We start from the raw sequence: 13973 nt of genomic DNA, 5'->3' as shown, positions 1-13973 counted from the left end.
CTATCTACCTACCTACCTGCCTACCTACCTACATAAATTACATACAAAGCATCTAAGTCTGTGTATACATATATTTACATGGTTTAACTGGAATTGTCCCATCTGTACTAACAATGGTCCTGTTCAAGACTACTTAATGCAAACCCCAGCATCAGGAATTTGTCATTTGTTGGTCAGGACTGTCCAAGACAATTCCAAAACAGCAAGCCTTTATTGCTGTAGATATATGCACTTGAAATGCAGGCCTGAAGGCCCCTATGCTGGAACTGATTAAAGGCATCCTTCCTGAGAACTAGTTTTCATTGGTATCAGAAAGTTCCATGGAAACCAAAGATAGGAACAAACAATAGTCCTGCCTAGCTGTGACACCTTTGGACCAGAATGACCAGTTTAAAGGTACAATAGTGGCAATACATCTTGGCAGTAACCAACAGCACTCTAATTGGACTTAAGTTCTGTCCAACAAGAGGGAACCTATACCCATTACTGGCAACCTATGCTACTGCCTGGGGCCACTGAGATCATTGATCTTGGAGGAAAACCTTCAGCTGCCATATTACTAAACTAACACAATTCTAGCTAAATTCCAAATATTTATTGTTATTCTCACAGATAAATGTTGTTCTTACCCTTCATCAAGCATTTTTTTTCTTCACAACAGATAAAGACCATTACAGAAAACTACAACCAGTAAAACCGCAGAGTAAGAGATTGTGTGGTACCCAGTCCCAACTAATACATCTACAACACAGCTCCTGAACATAAGGCTCTGGAATCATTGTGGAAGACGAGGCAGAAAGAATTCAAGAGCCAGATGAACTTGAAGTTTCCTGTTAGACTGTGTCCCCTAGGAATGTCAGAAATGCCAAACATATGACGTCTCATCAATAAGGCTGACTAAACACAACCAGAACAATGAGAGCATCATGGAAGGGGAATTAGCCCTCACAGAGTCTCTGAGTTTTTTGTCAGCTGATAGCCACAGGTGCATCCTGTTTTCTAGTCCTGGCTTACTACCCCCGCATTTCCCCACTGACATCAACATCTAGCATGAGGTAAACACACTCTCTTCCACCTGGGGTCTTTCCACTGTGCTGTAAGCCTGTATATAAGGCTGCTCCCTCTCTACAATAGAGAGACCTCTTAGCACTTGCAATAAAGACTCTCTCTCTCTCTCTCTCTCTCTCTCTCTCTCTCTCTCTCCTGGCAATAAAGGCAGCACATGCATTATCTTAGTACAAACAGTTGGACATCTGGTCTTTCTTTTCCTGATACCTTGGACTTGCTTGTGGCGCGGGCACCGCAATTGGAGGTTCCACTGAGATCCAGAGAGACTTGGAAAGACTGGGAAAGATCGGCCAGAAAGAAAACTCAGGAGAGGAGAGACTCGAGAAAGAAGACTTAAAAGCAGGTACCTCAACTTCTAACAGTAAAATTGCATGGTCAAATCTCCAGGCTTTTGCTTGAGAGATTACCTTCTAAGGAGAAGGTGTATTGAATTAATCTCCAGCCTTTCGCCCTGATCCATTGAGGTCAGGAAAGTAAAGGGAAACTGAGAGATCGCCCTCAAAGGCTTGCCAGCAAGTAAAGTTATGAGGGTGTGTTGAAAAGGGGTACCAAGTTAGGGGTACCAGATTAAATCTCCAGGCCTTCACCTGACAACAAGGTCAGGAAAGAAAGGGGAACCTGAGACATAGACCTCAGTTGGAGGATGGATTGAAAATGAGTGAATTGAAAATTGGCAACAGTAAGTAAATGAGGTACTGTATTAAGTGAAGGAAAAGGAAAAGATAAAGGTATATGGAATAGAAAATACACAAAGAGTGTGGATACTGTGTGCTGTTGTGTTGTCTTTAAATTGTTTAATTGCTAAGGAAGGAACAAAAACTGCTAAAAGACATTTGATTATCAATGCTGCTGAAATAATCCAACTTGCATATTTTGAAAATGCTTTGACTTCTCAATTTAAATATAAGGACAGGTTACTTGGGAAAAGAATTTCTGCCTTTTTTCCACCGAAAATAAAAAGCTGTGGGTTCCTTCCAGACTAGTATGGTTTGATGAAGCAAGACCACCTGAAGCAGTGGCCCAGGTGATCCAACATCTAAAACAGCTGAGATGATGCAGCCATGCAGACCACAAAAACAAGGACTTCAATAGGTTTCTGGGTTTTTTGTTTTGTTTTTGTTTGTTTGTTTGTTTTTGTCATGATCCCCCTGGTATTTCAGTGCCCCTTAACAGCAGGAAGTAGTTTGGAAAGAACAATGCCCACATTCTCAAATATTGTTTATAAATGTTTGTTTGCATTTATACAGGGTTGGTTATTGATACAAATTTAAGGTCAATTTTGTGATTCATCTCTGTAGCCCCTGAGTGTAGCTCAGAACTTCTCAAATGGAGGGATGATGAGGGACATACAGGACTTTTTCAACATTTTACTTTAATTCAAGGATTGGCTGGAACTGTTCTGTCACAGAGATTTCAATTAAGGAAGTTTCATTTCAACAAACTAATCATGGCCTAGGAAAAAAGGATGACTGAAAGACATATGTATGTTTTGAATGTATGGTGTGGCCACACAGGTACATCCGAAATGTGATTGTGAATGCATGAATGTGAACTGCTTAAATTGCCTTGGATATGGTTAAAAGGATACTTAGGTTGCTTTGGAGATAGTTAAAAAGCTACCTAAATTGCTTTGGATATAGCCAAAATGAGTATCCAACCAGTCAATGTCTTAACAGGAAAGGTTGACGATTTGAGTCTTCAGAGCCAGTCATTGGAAAAATTGCAAAAGCCTACAGCATGGCCTGGGAGTCAAAGAAATCTGTTTGGAAGATTCTATAGAGTAGCAAAAAATGAAAAGGGGAAGATTTTGGGGCCTAGCCCCTACAGAGTCTCTGAGTTTTTTGTCAGCTGATAGCCACAGGTGCATCCTGTTTTCTAGTCCTGGCTTACTGCCCCCGCATTGCCCCCCTGACATCAACACCTAGCATGAGGAAAAACATGCTCTCTTCTACCTGGGGTTTTTACACTGTGCTATAAGCCTGTATATATAAGACTGCTCCCTCCAACAAGAGAGACTTCTTAGCACTTGCAAAAAAGACACTCGCACACACACACTCTCTCTCCTGGCAATAAAGGCAGCACATGCATTCTCTTAGTACAAACAGCTGGGCATCTGGTCTTTTCCTGATATCTTGGACTTGCTTGTGTCGTGGGCACAGCAAGCTTCTGTAAGCAGAGTTTCTGTCTCGGCTGGCCCCATGGCTGTTTAGACCCAAATAAACAGTCTTATATTCATTATAAGATGTTAGACTGATGGCTCAGGCTTCTTATTGGCTCACACTCTCTTAATTATTAGCCCATTTCTATTAATCTATGTATTTCCATATCACCTTGGCTTACTAAAGAATGCCTGGGCATCGTATCTTCCTAGTAGCTACATGGTATCTCCCTCTTGGCTCTTCTCTGCATCCTCTCCCCAGAATTCTCCTTGTCTAGTAACCCCACATATACCTCCTGCCTGACTACTGGCCAATCAGTGTTTTATTCATGAGCCCATAAGAGAAACACAATAAGATAAGGGCATCCTCCATCAAGTTCAGCCCTACACAAAGAACTCTGGGCAATTAGAGAGTGTTAAGAGTGAGAGAAATAGTCTTTTCAGTGGAAGATCCCCTCAACTGGTTATCAAATACCAAGTGCTCAGCCATCATGTACATGCAGGTCAATCTAAACAGACAGAATTGGTTGTATAAATGTGCCAACAATTAAAGAAAAAGAGGCCATGAATTTGATAGCATGAGGGGACATATTGGAGGCATTGAAGAGAGTAAATTATACAGTTATAATTTCAAAAATTATTCTTATAAAAAAGAGATATGAGCAAAGAAAGTCACACAGTCTACTTAGGCTGCTCTAACTCATGAGTCTCCCTTCCCGGGCACATCTCGCCCACATGCCTTACTTCCCCTTTGATCTTCAGCCATATGCCATCCGTTACTCTCTGATTGACTCTGACAATTACAAGAGTTGCTCATGTTTTCCCTAGTTCTGTGGGAACATTAAGTTCCCAAACTAATTCAGGTTTCAGGAAGGAAAGGGTTAGACTCAGATTCAACCCACTGGGCTTTGCCATCTGGGAAGTAAACCCTTACCTGGGTTTCCATTTATTCTCACCCATTGGAAGTAGTCACCACTAAGGAAAAATGCCTAGCAGGTAGACTCAAGGTATTTACTAACAGTAGAGTTCCTGTCTGTATGGGATTACACTTGTCATAACATTGTTTGTGGTTAACCACACCTGAATCTGAGGATTTATAGACACAGCTTCCTTTATTATGTCATTTAAACAACACAACTGTTTAGCATAAACTGGTATGTTTGGTAGCCCAAACAGCTTTCCTCTGTAAATAACTTCATCACATAGTCATTGAAAATCCCATAGATGAATAGCAAAGGAAGGATCTGGGAAGATTAATGGGCTATTCCAGATTTCTCACAATTATTTTATCTCTGAAATAATTAATAAAGTCATTTCTAGGTGAAATTTCTGATTTACCTGTGCTGACTTGACCATCCAATTCAGTATATAAACATTGTATCACTTCTCTGATGCTAGCCTCATAAAAAGAATCCTACTGATGGGAACCCTATTCCCTCTCTGCATGAGTCCTACTAAGTAGCTTTTCTCTGGTTTATGTCTTCTGAAACTCAAAACTTGCTATTTAGACTTTTGTTTTGCTGCCTGGGGGACCAGCCTGCAGTAACACAGGGATCAAGGAAATCCATGGAGGTATCTACATACTATGATTTTTTTCATCTGATGGGGTAAGAGGAAAGACACTGACACACTCTCCTGATGGTTTCCTTCTTTATTCTTCTTCTGTATTCTCTGATTCTTTGTTTTCTCTAGATCTTATATATTCCAACAAAATCTGTCAGATAATGTAGAAATTACAATGTGGTTACATCTATTTTTCCTGTGAATGATTATAATGAATACAGGTAAAATCATGTTTTTAATCTCCCTTAAAACATTTTATATATTACAGGTGAAAAAGAAATTATCCCCAAGAACTCACATACATTCATACCCAGGCAGCTTGTTATATATTAACAGAGTATAAGCAAGCAAGGTACTGTTTTATTAGCAGGCTGTGTTTTGCAGTTACAAAGAAAGGACCAGTCATTTTATTACTTATCTTAAAAGGTAATCTTATAAGAAATCACACACCTAAACATTTATACATGAAAAACAGTCAGCTCTACTTTAAATATTTAGGGTACATAACCACTCATCAATAGCTTTTTACATTAGAAGATTGAGGGCAAAAAAATGGGTTCAAGGAATTAATCATCATCTTTGATCACCAACTAATCCTAGCAAGGAAAGTATGTCAGCTAGAAATAATTAGCTGCTTTGTATTTTTGACCCTAACCTCATGAATCTATATATAACTTAGCTATGTGTCCTTGTGAGCTTTAGCTTGTTTTCTAGAGTTTTTCATCTCAAAGCTATTATCAAAAAATCTAATCTAACCTGAAGTTATTTTAAGGCTTTGTTTCAGCTATGATGCAAACCAAAACCTGTAAATGTATCTTTCAGTGTTAAGATTAAAAGAATCTGGCCGGGTGGTGGTGGCGCATGCCTTTAATCCCAGCACTCAGGAGGCGAGGCAGGCGGATCTCTGTGCGTTCGAGGCCAGGCTGGACCGATAGCCTCTGAAACAATACAGAGAAACTCTGTCTCGTAAAAACCAAAAAAAAAAAAAAAAAAGATTAAAAGATCTGAGCCAGCCTGGCTCCTGGGACTCATTTGTTTTTCTTAATATGGACTATAATCTGTGCAGCTCCTTAGGTGAAACTCATAGGCTCTACCTGTGTATTTCCTTGTATATATTTTTAATCATCAAAACTCTATTTAAATTAATATTATTATCAATTAGACAGTACAGCTTAAGAATCCACTATAAATGGAGTCCTTAATTGGTCTAAGTAATAAAACCCAGAGTTAGATATAGAGGAAAATGCTGAGAGATCAGAGAGAAGGAGCAAACCACCGCCACACCTTATCCCCTTAGCATCTCAGCAGACAAGAGAGTGAGTTCCTGTTTCTTCCCTACTTACATCTTGTTTCTGCCCAGCTAGCACACTTCCTGCCTGTCTGTACAGACCTCCAGATCTCTATGGTTAGCTAGTAGCAAGCTCCATTCTCTGACCTTCAGACAGGCTTTATTTGTACAAGCAAGATATTGCCACAATCCACAGGTAAAAATGCCCAGTAGAATCGATGTTTCCATGAGACAAACACACTACGTAACAGGCAATAGCGATCAATAGTGATCTCACCACACCCGTTAACAGCATGCCAGACACCAGGGAAAGATGACAGAGACAAACATGTAAAAGGACAGCAGAATGAAAACACATTCTGGCCTCAGGGTCTTGCCTACCTGAAATTCACCCATCAAGGATCCACCTCCATGTGGGCTGGTACCTCAAACTTAAATTGCCACCCATTGCTTCTCTGACATGGCCACTGGCACTTCATTATTGAAGATAGTTTTTACCAAGCTTCCAACATTGCCCAGATGTTTAGCAGAATAAATTTTGACTCATGTCTGAAAAGATATGACCGGTAAAGCTTTGGTATATGGTTCTAACAATAGAACCTGCTCCCAGAGTCGGTGATCTATGGTCCTACTTTTTGTCCCATGTCTTCCCCATATCTGACCCTCATTAGATCAGATTAAGTTGGACTAGATTATATGAGGTGACGACTGATCCTGAAAACTCTGCTTTAATTCTAGATTTCATGTTCAGGCCTCCATTCAGCATCAGTGATTTGTTCTCTTCCTAGTTTGTTGTGAAGAGTAAATTTATTTCAGCCTTCCTAACCTGCCCTCCCATGCCCTAGTACATACCAGGAAGAACATCTCAGAGTTGATTATAGCTCATGGCCCACAGGACATGTCACTGGCACCCAGTACCAGGCTGAGGTTAGAGAGAATATAAAGAATCCACGAAACAGCCACATATCACGTATGCTTTCTGTAATCAAGTCCAGTGTGGGAGCCTTATTATGTATAATTTTAAATCCTCAAGTCTATCCTGAAAATGTACCATCATTGCCTGGATGAAGATAGTGATAACTATACCACATTGCACTGTTCGTAACAGGCAAGTCATGGGCAGCCTAGGTGCCCACAATGGATAGATAAAGAAAATGTGGTACTCACTTATTTTCCTATACAATGGTTCTTATTCAGACGTGAAGAAGAGCAAAATTTGTCTCTCAAAGAGACAGACATGGCCTGTTTCTCTCAGATGAGTCTGACTGGAAAGTATGAGGGTGCAAGTAGAGTCTGTACATGGATGAAAATAGTGAAACCCATTGTCTCACACAGTTAATATATGCTAACAAAGACAGAGAAGACAAGATGCAAATGTTGGCTTTGTCCCGAGCTGTGAGGCAGACAGGAGCCTTTCAGGGCTGAGGCTTACACTTAATGGCACACCACAGCCTTTCCCTCTGCATTCTTTATTTGTGGTCTAGCCCCCTCCCCATGGGTTAGGAAAAATAATGGAGCTTTATCAAGAGAATGAGGATAACTGACCCCAGCAGGAACTGCTCAGACCCTGGATGCAAAGACAGATGGTGTAGGGCTTGTGGACACCAACCACAGACAGGAAAAGCATGTGGCAAATCACTGGATGGTGACAGTTTTCCTGCCTTGAGTCTGTGAAAAAGCAGGCACTGTTGTTCAAGTGGCTTTGTTTTTTCTTTAGGGTTGCCCAGCCCATAGTGAAAAAAATGATTCATCTCTGGTCACAAGACTTTCATTCAGATAGTCTGGATTGGGGATCACAGAGCTTCAGATCCTCTTAAAATGATTTTCAGTTATTTACACTGTGAGCTGCCAGTAATGGATTTTCAAACACCTGACACACAGCTTCCTCAAGTGAGACATTTGGTTTTCGAATTTAACTATCAAAGGGAAGGCAAATTCATCAGAGATATCTTTTAAAGAGGGCATGGAAAGCACTGCTCATCCCTTGAGAACATCTATCCTGTAAAGCAGATGAGTGAAGGAGCACACCCATCCAGTCCCTGCCGTGGCATGGAGCAAACAGTAGATGCCTGTGCCAATGGAATGATATGTTCTGTACTGGATCTTGCATCCTTGAATGAGCTCTGTATATCAGTACCCAGGAAACATGCAGTAGGTACCTATTAAATATGTATAAACATATCTCAGCTAACTCAAAACATCTTCTGGTGCACTTGAAAAGGGTGGGGCAGACTAGAAAGGTACCAAGCAAGTGACCTCCCTATGATTTCTCCTTTTCCTGACTACCTGAAGCAGCTACTCAATACAATTTGCTCATTCAGTAAACATCTGTCTGTCTGTTTAGTGCTGACTGCTTGTTGAGAGGGCAACAAGAGCTGTTGAGAAAGATCTGTTGGTGCCATGAGAAAGGTTAAAATGAAAACGTTCTGCATAGAGAAAGAAGGGCTTCCCTGAAACTGCCTGACGGACAGACTTACCTAGAGTGGAGAGTTAGAAGAAAGCACTAAGAAGAGACATAGAGGTGTAAGAAGGTAGGGATCGGTGAGTCCTCAAAAGTTGGCAATGACTCTGAAGGAGGATTAAACTGATAGAACCAACTCAACTAAGTAACTTGTGAATAGTAGGCACACTGTCTATGCTCTTCTAAAGAAAACATAGGCTAGAGGAGTTACTGGAATCTTTGATGTTTTTTAATGGAAGTGTAGGAATTCTGGGCCTTCTTTTTAATCTTGTAGAGCTGAATTATTACATCATATGTTGCTGTTAGAAACCAGGATTCTGGTAGCAACTGAGTGACATTTACCGAAGAAGCCAGTGAAGTTTGGTTTGTTCTGGGATGTCTGTATGCTGAAGTGGTGGAGTGCTCACCAGCTTCATTTTTTTTAAGGAAGGCAATGTCATCTACCAGAAAACAATGCAGCTAACACTGAAACCTTCTAACCTTTCTGTATGAAAATGTTCAAGAGTTCTTTTGATATGAAAACAAATGACAAAGGGATCTGAGAGCCACCCTGAAGGAGTCCTCCACCAATATCTAAAAAATAAATAAATAACATTAAAGTAGACAGTAACTCACAGAATAAAAGAATCCATGACTATATACTGATTTGAAGTGATGATTGAATGATGAATGACTGGATGATACTTAGATATATGATAGACAGATAAGTAGCTGATAGACAATAAATAGTATAGACAATACATATAGAAGAAGGAAATATATAGGAAGAAAATGATAACAAAACATGGTTAGACATTCTCCATCTTAATATTCCTAATAAATATAACACAGTGTTTTAGTCAAAAGGAAGAACTGACTGCCAGTGTGAATCCTTGAAAGTCAGGGTCACTGTGAAATGCAAACAGCAGCCCAGGCTCTCACACTTGGTAAAATGCAGGCATTGTGCCTAGTGTTCAAACTGTTCTTTCAAAACTTCTGCAAGAGTGTCTTGCTCCCACCCATGGTCCCCACCTGAGCGCTGACACAGGAGGCAGAAGTGCAATCTTTATAGGCCATGCTTCCACCAAAATCCAACACCAAGTACAGAGCAGAGCCAGTCATCTTGACAGACAGGGCTCTGACACCAGAGCCTGGGAACGTCCCAAGCCTGGCACAAACACTGAAAACATGAAATATGCAGAGAAACTGGATTCAAGATGTGAAAGGGACCAAGGATGGTCTGAATCTATGAATATTTCATTAAATATCTAGATAAATTAACATTTCAACTTCATCTTTAACATTTAGAACATTATTTTAATACTAGAAAAACATTTTTAGGTAGACCAGCTCTCCTGACTAATTGCCTAGTGTATAAAATTATCAGTAGGACTCAAAACTGATCTTATTACCAGGGTGATAATGGTGTAGGCCTTTAATCCCAGCACTTGGGAGGCAGAGGCAGGTGAATCTCTGTGAGTCTGAGGCCAGCCTGGTCTACAGAGCAAGTTCCCAGACAATCAGGGCTATACAAAGAGAAACCCTGTCTTGAAAAACAAAAGCAAAACAAAAAACTCTGACCTTATTTAAATGAATGGCTTAGAAACATAGCATCTCACTGGGATCCCTGCCTGCAAGGGTGGGATATGCCCAGGTACTGTGGGTGGAGACCATTTTAATCTCTGCACAGCTGAGTTAGTAAAGAACATGTGCCTTTGGAGGCTACAGATTTCCAGTACACGGGCCCACACTAAGCTTTGGAAAACACTGTAAATCCTTTCCCTATCCTTGGCTGTGTAATCGCCTTCCCAAAGGCCAAAATCTTTCCTCAGGCTGGAGTTAAGAGTTGGTTCACAAGAGGTTCTGTGACTGATAATTAACTTGGCATTTTCATGGGGTCATTCCTTGTTACCCTAATGAGATGATGAAGGGCTTAGTTACCATGGTGACTAGAGGGCTATTTCTGTAGCTTCTTAGCTCTCCTCCTCCTCCTGCTGCTGGAGCTGGCTACTTCCCCACACTTTGCTGCTAGCACTGCCGCATCACAGCTTCTCTCTTCTCTGTCTCCTCTTGTCACCCCTATGGATGCACATGTTCTCATTCCATTTTTCTGTCTCTTCGGCCTCCGTGTTCCAACCCTGAACGTTAACTCCAAACACTGCAAATAATGCAAATACAAAACTGTCTTTTCTGTCTCTTGACATTAACAGCTTCAGATTTTATAGTCATCTTTTTATGCATAGGAAATTGTGTTAGTTACAGATCATTTTCATCTATTATCAGCTCTTAAAACAAACCCTGTAGGACACAAAAAAAGTTTGTTCACATATATTTTAAAAACAAACATGTACTGAACACTGGCTGTCTGGTATTGTCAACCTAAGGGATTTCTTAGGATATCTTAGGTTGACATCTGAGAACATGTGCTTCTTGGTACTATTTGTGTGGGTCTAAAAGCCTGCTGCCACTTACTGTGTAATCTTGTATAGGTGACTGAAACTTTTACATTGTTATGATGAATGCTTCAGAGTTGGCAGAGACTAAGCAGCTCTGGTCTGGAAATCTAAAGTCTAGAACACTCAAAACTCCACACTTCTTGAGACTGACATGACACCAACAAGGGAAAACATCTACACCTCTCGGTCTGTGATCCTCTGTAGTTGGAACACAGATGATTGTAGTGTATAAACTCATCTTCAGATCGCATGGCTACCATATACATGAAACAGGCATGAACTGTGTGCTGAGACTTTGGTGCTATCCATCAAGACCTAGGTGTATGTGTGTGTGTGTGTGTGTGTGTGTGTGTGTGTGTGTGTGTGTGTATGTGTATGTGTTTGTGTGTGATATTTTGAGCCATCCACACACACACACATTCCAAAATCACACAAGTCTGAAATCTAAAACACTCTGGTCACAAGCATTTCAGATAAAGGATAATCAGTCTCTTTACCTATATGGGTTAAATGAGACAGAAGAAACAAACATCAAGTTCACAGTGGGGACTCACACAGTAGCTAACTCCACCATTGTTGGTTGCATAGCCATAGTTCATCATATCAATATGTATAAACTATTTAAACCCCACTCTCAGGAGCTCAGCAGCTGTAACAAGTTCCACAGCTGTGTACTGGGCCATGATCAGAGAAGCGCCAGAGCTCAGTTATCAACCAATTGTTATTATACATAGGCCTCTGGAAGTTCTCTGAATTCTCATAGAGGATCAATCAAGCTGAAGCAATTTGTTTTCATAACCAATTCTATTTATTTCAAATCTATAATTTTGAAATATCTTTTTTAGCTTTGATCCATTATATTCTTTTTCTTCTTGGTGACACTGTGATTTCAAATGAAGAATCACACTGGAATGACATTTGTCATCATTGTCTTTGCTTTGTGGTAAATAAATATAACAGGCTGAGATGGATTAGTATTACAGGTTGCTTACAAGTGCTTAACGCAGAATCTATCAATCACTTTTGCTATTATGGTCAGAAGTTTGGGGAAAATTATTTATTGATTCTAAATATTAATTAAAATTTTCCATCATAATGATAAAGCTTGCCTACTAGTCATTTCTAAGCCATCCTTTACCCTACATTCTTAGATGTGTGTGTGTGTACACACACACATGTATAGACGATGGCACATGATGTGCATGTATGTACACGTATAGAGATCAGGGCTCTACGTTGGATGCTGTCATCAATTGCTTTCCACTTTACATTTTTAGACAGTCTCTAACTGAAACTGGAACACACTGATTCAGCTAAGCTGGCTGACCAGTAAGCCCCAAAGATCTGCCTCCCCATACTGAGAGCAGTCTCCATACCCAGCATCTTTACCTGTGGTCTTTAGACTGAGTTCAGATTCCTGCTCTCATGGCAAGCTCTCCACCACTTGAGTTATCATCCTGGCCCTGTTAACCCCACTTCTCTCTCCCTCCCCTTCTCTTTCTCCCCCACCTCCCACCCTTCCCAACCCCCATCCATTCCTCAGAGGGGGTAAGGCCCTCCTTGGGGAGTCAACAAAGTCTGGCATACCAAGTTGAGACAGGACCAAGCCCCTACCCCTGTATCAAGGCTGAGTAAGGTATTCTACCATAGTAAGTCTGCTTTCTTATAGAACCCAGGACCACCAATTGATTAGTAGCACACAATGGCCAAGGCCCTCCCCCATCAACCACTAATTTAGGTAGCCTTACTTATTTGGCTACCTAAATCCCAGTCTTACAGAGGAATTTTCTCGGATGAGGTTCCCCCCTCTCAGATAAATCTATAAAAACTAGCAAGCACACCAGCATTTATTATCAAAAAATTCCGACAGTCTAACCAGTAATGCAATATCCTCATTAGGCCATCTTACTTCCTTTTCTAGTTGTATCTCAGGTGGTCCCTCCTCATTTTCTCACTGCTTCAAGCTGGCACAAGCAATGCTCTGCTGAGAATGTCCCCCTGCCTAGAAGATCCCTCCATTTGTTTGCCAACCTCCTCCATGAGCAGCCGGAGTGGATGGCGTTCTTCCTAAGCTCTCCCTATGTACCTCTACCCTTTTCACAAGACAGAATTGCTGCTCCTCCAACACTCATTTCTCAAGTGCTTCACTGTGTTCCTGTTTGCATTTGTCTAGCCCACCAGGCCATTGACTCTGTGAGGACTCTATGAAGGCAACACAGAAATATTCTTCAATGAGTGAGCCCTGTACATTCTGTTCAGAAGCCATTTTGCGGATCTTGACCATGTCACGACCTACATGGTTTTAGTATTGACCTGACTGGGGTGACCGAAAATGAAACAAATGACAGAAGGAAAAGTTGACCTCGGGCATGACTTGTGTTATGATGGAGATACGCCAGCATCATGGAAACTCGGGCACATTTATACAGCTGAACATGGAGCTGGATTAAGGGGTCTCTGTGGTGAGGCAGGTTCAGGTTTCCTCAGGAGAAGGAAGCTGTGGTTGGTACTTTGTGTATACACAGTCAGCATCTGCACTCAAACCAGGGAAAAGCTTTGCCATTCTCCTGAGCCTAACTCATGGAAGATCTTGCCATTGCCATTGGTCTGAAGCACCAGGATCCTTGACATGGTCATGCTTGTATCAACAATACACATTCACTCAGAACTTTATCCACTCCCCCATGGTACCAACTCTCTCATGCTCAATGTGGCACAGGGAAGAGACTGGCCATTAACAGATGGCTTTGAATCAGACCTCAGTTCCAAGTTATTATATGAATGAACTTTGCCAAATTCTATAGCTCCATATACTTCATATTTTCTCCTATGTAAACTGGAGGCATGGTATTATAGGGAGCTAATGAAATTCTGAAATAAAGCAATTGGTAAAGCAGTACAAGTCAAGACAAGTCACTCTATTCTGGTTTCTGCAACTTCATGGTTTCCTCTTGCAGTACAGAACTCTTTCAGTACCCTGTCAATCATACACTTAAGGTT

This window comes from Mesocricetus auratus, unplaced genomic scaffold, assembly GCF_017639785.1.
Source record: "Mesocricetus auratus isolate SY011 unplaced genomic scaffold, BCM_Maur_2.0 Super-Scaffold_100011, whole genome shotgun sequence".
Classification (NCBI taxonomy): Eukaryota; Metazoa; Chordata; class Mammalia; order Rodentia; family Cricetidae; genus Mesocricetus; species Mesocricetus auratus.
Note: the sequence above shows the minus strand (reverse complement) of the source record.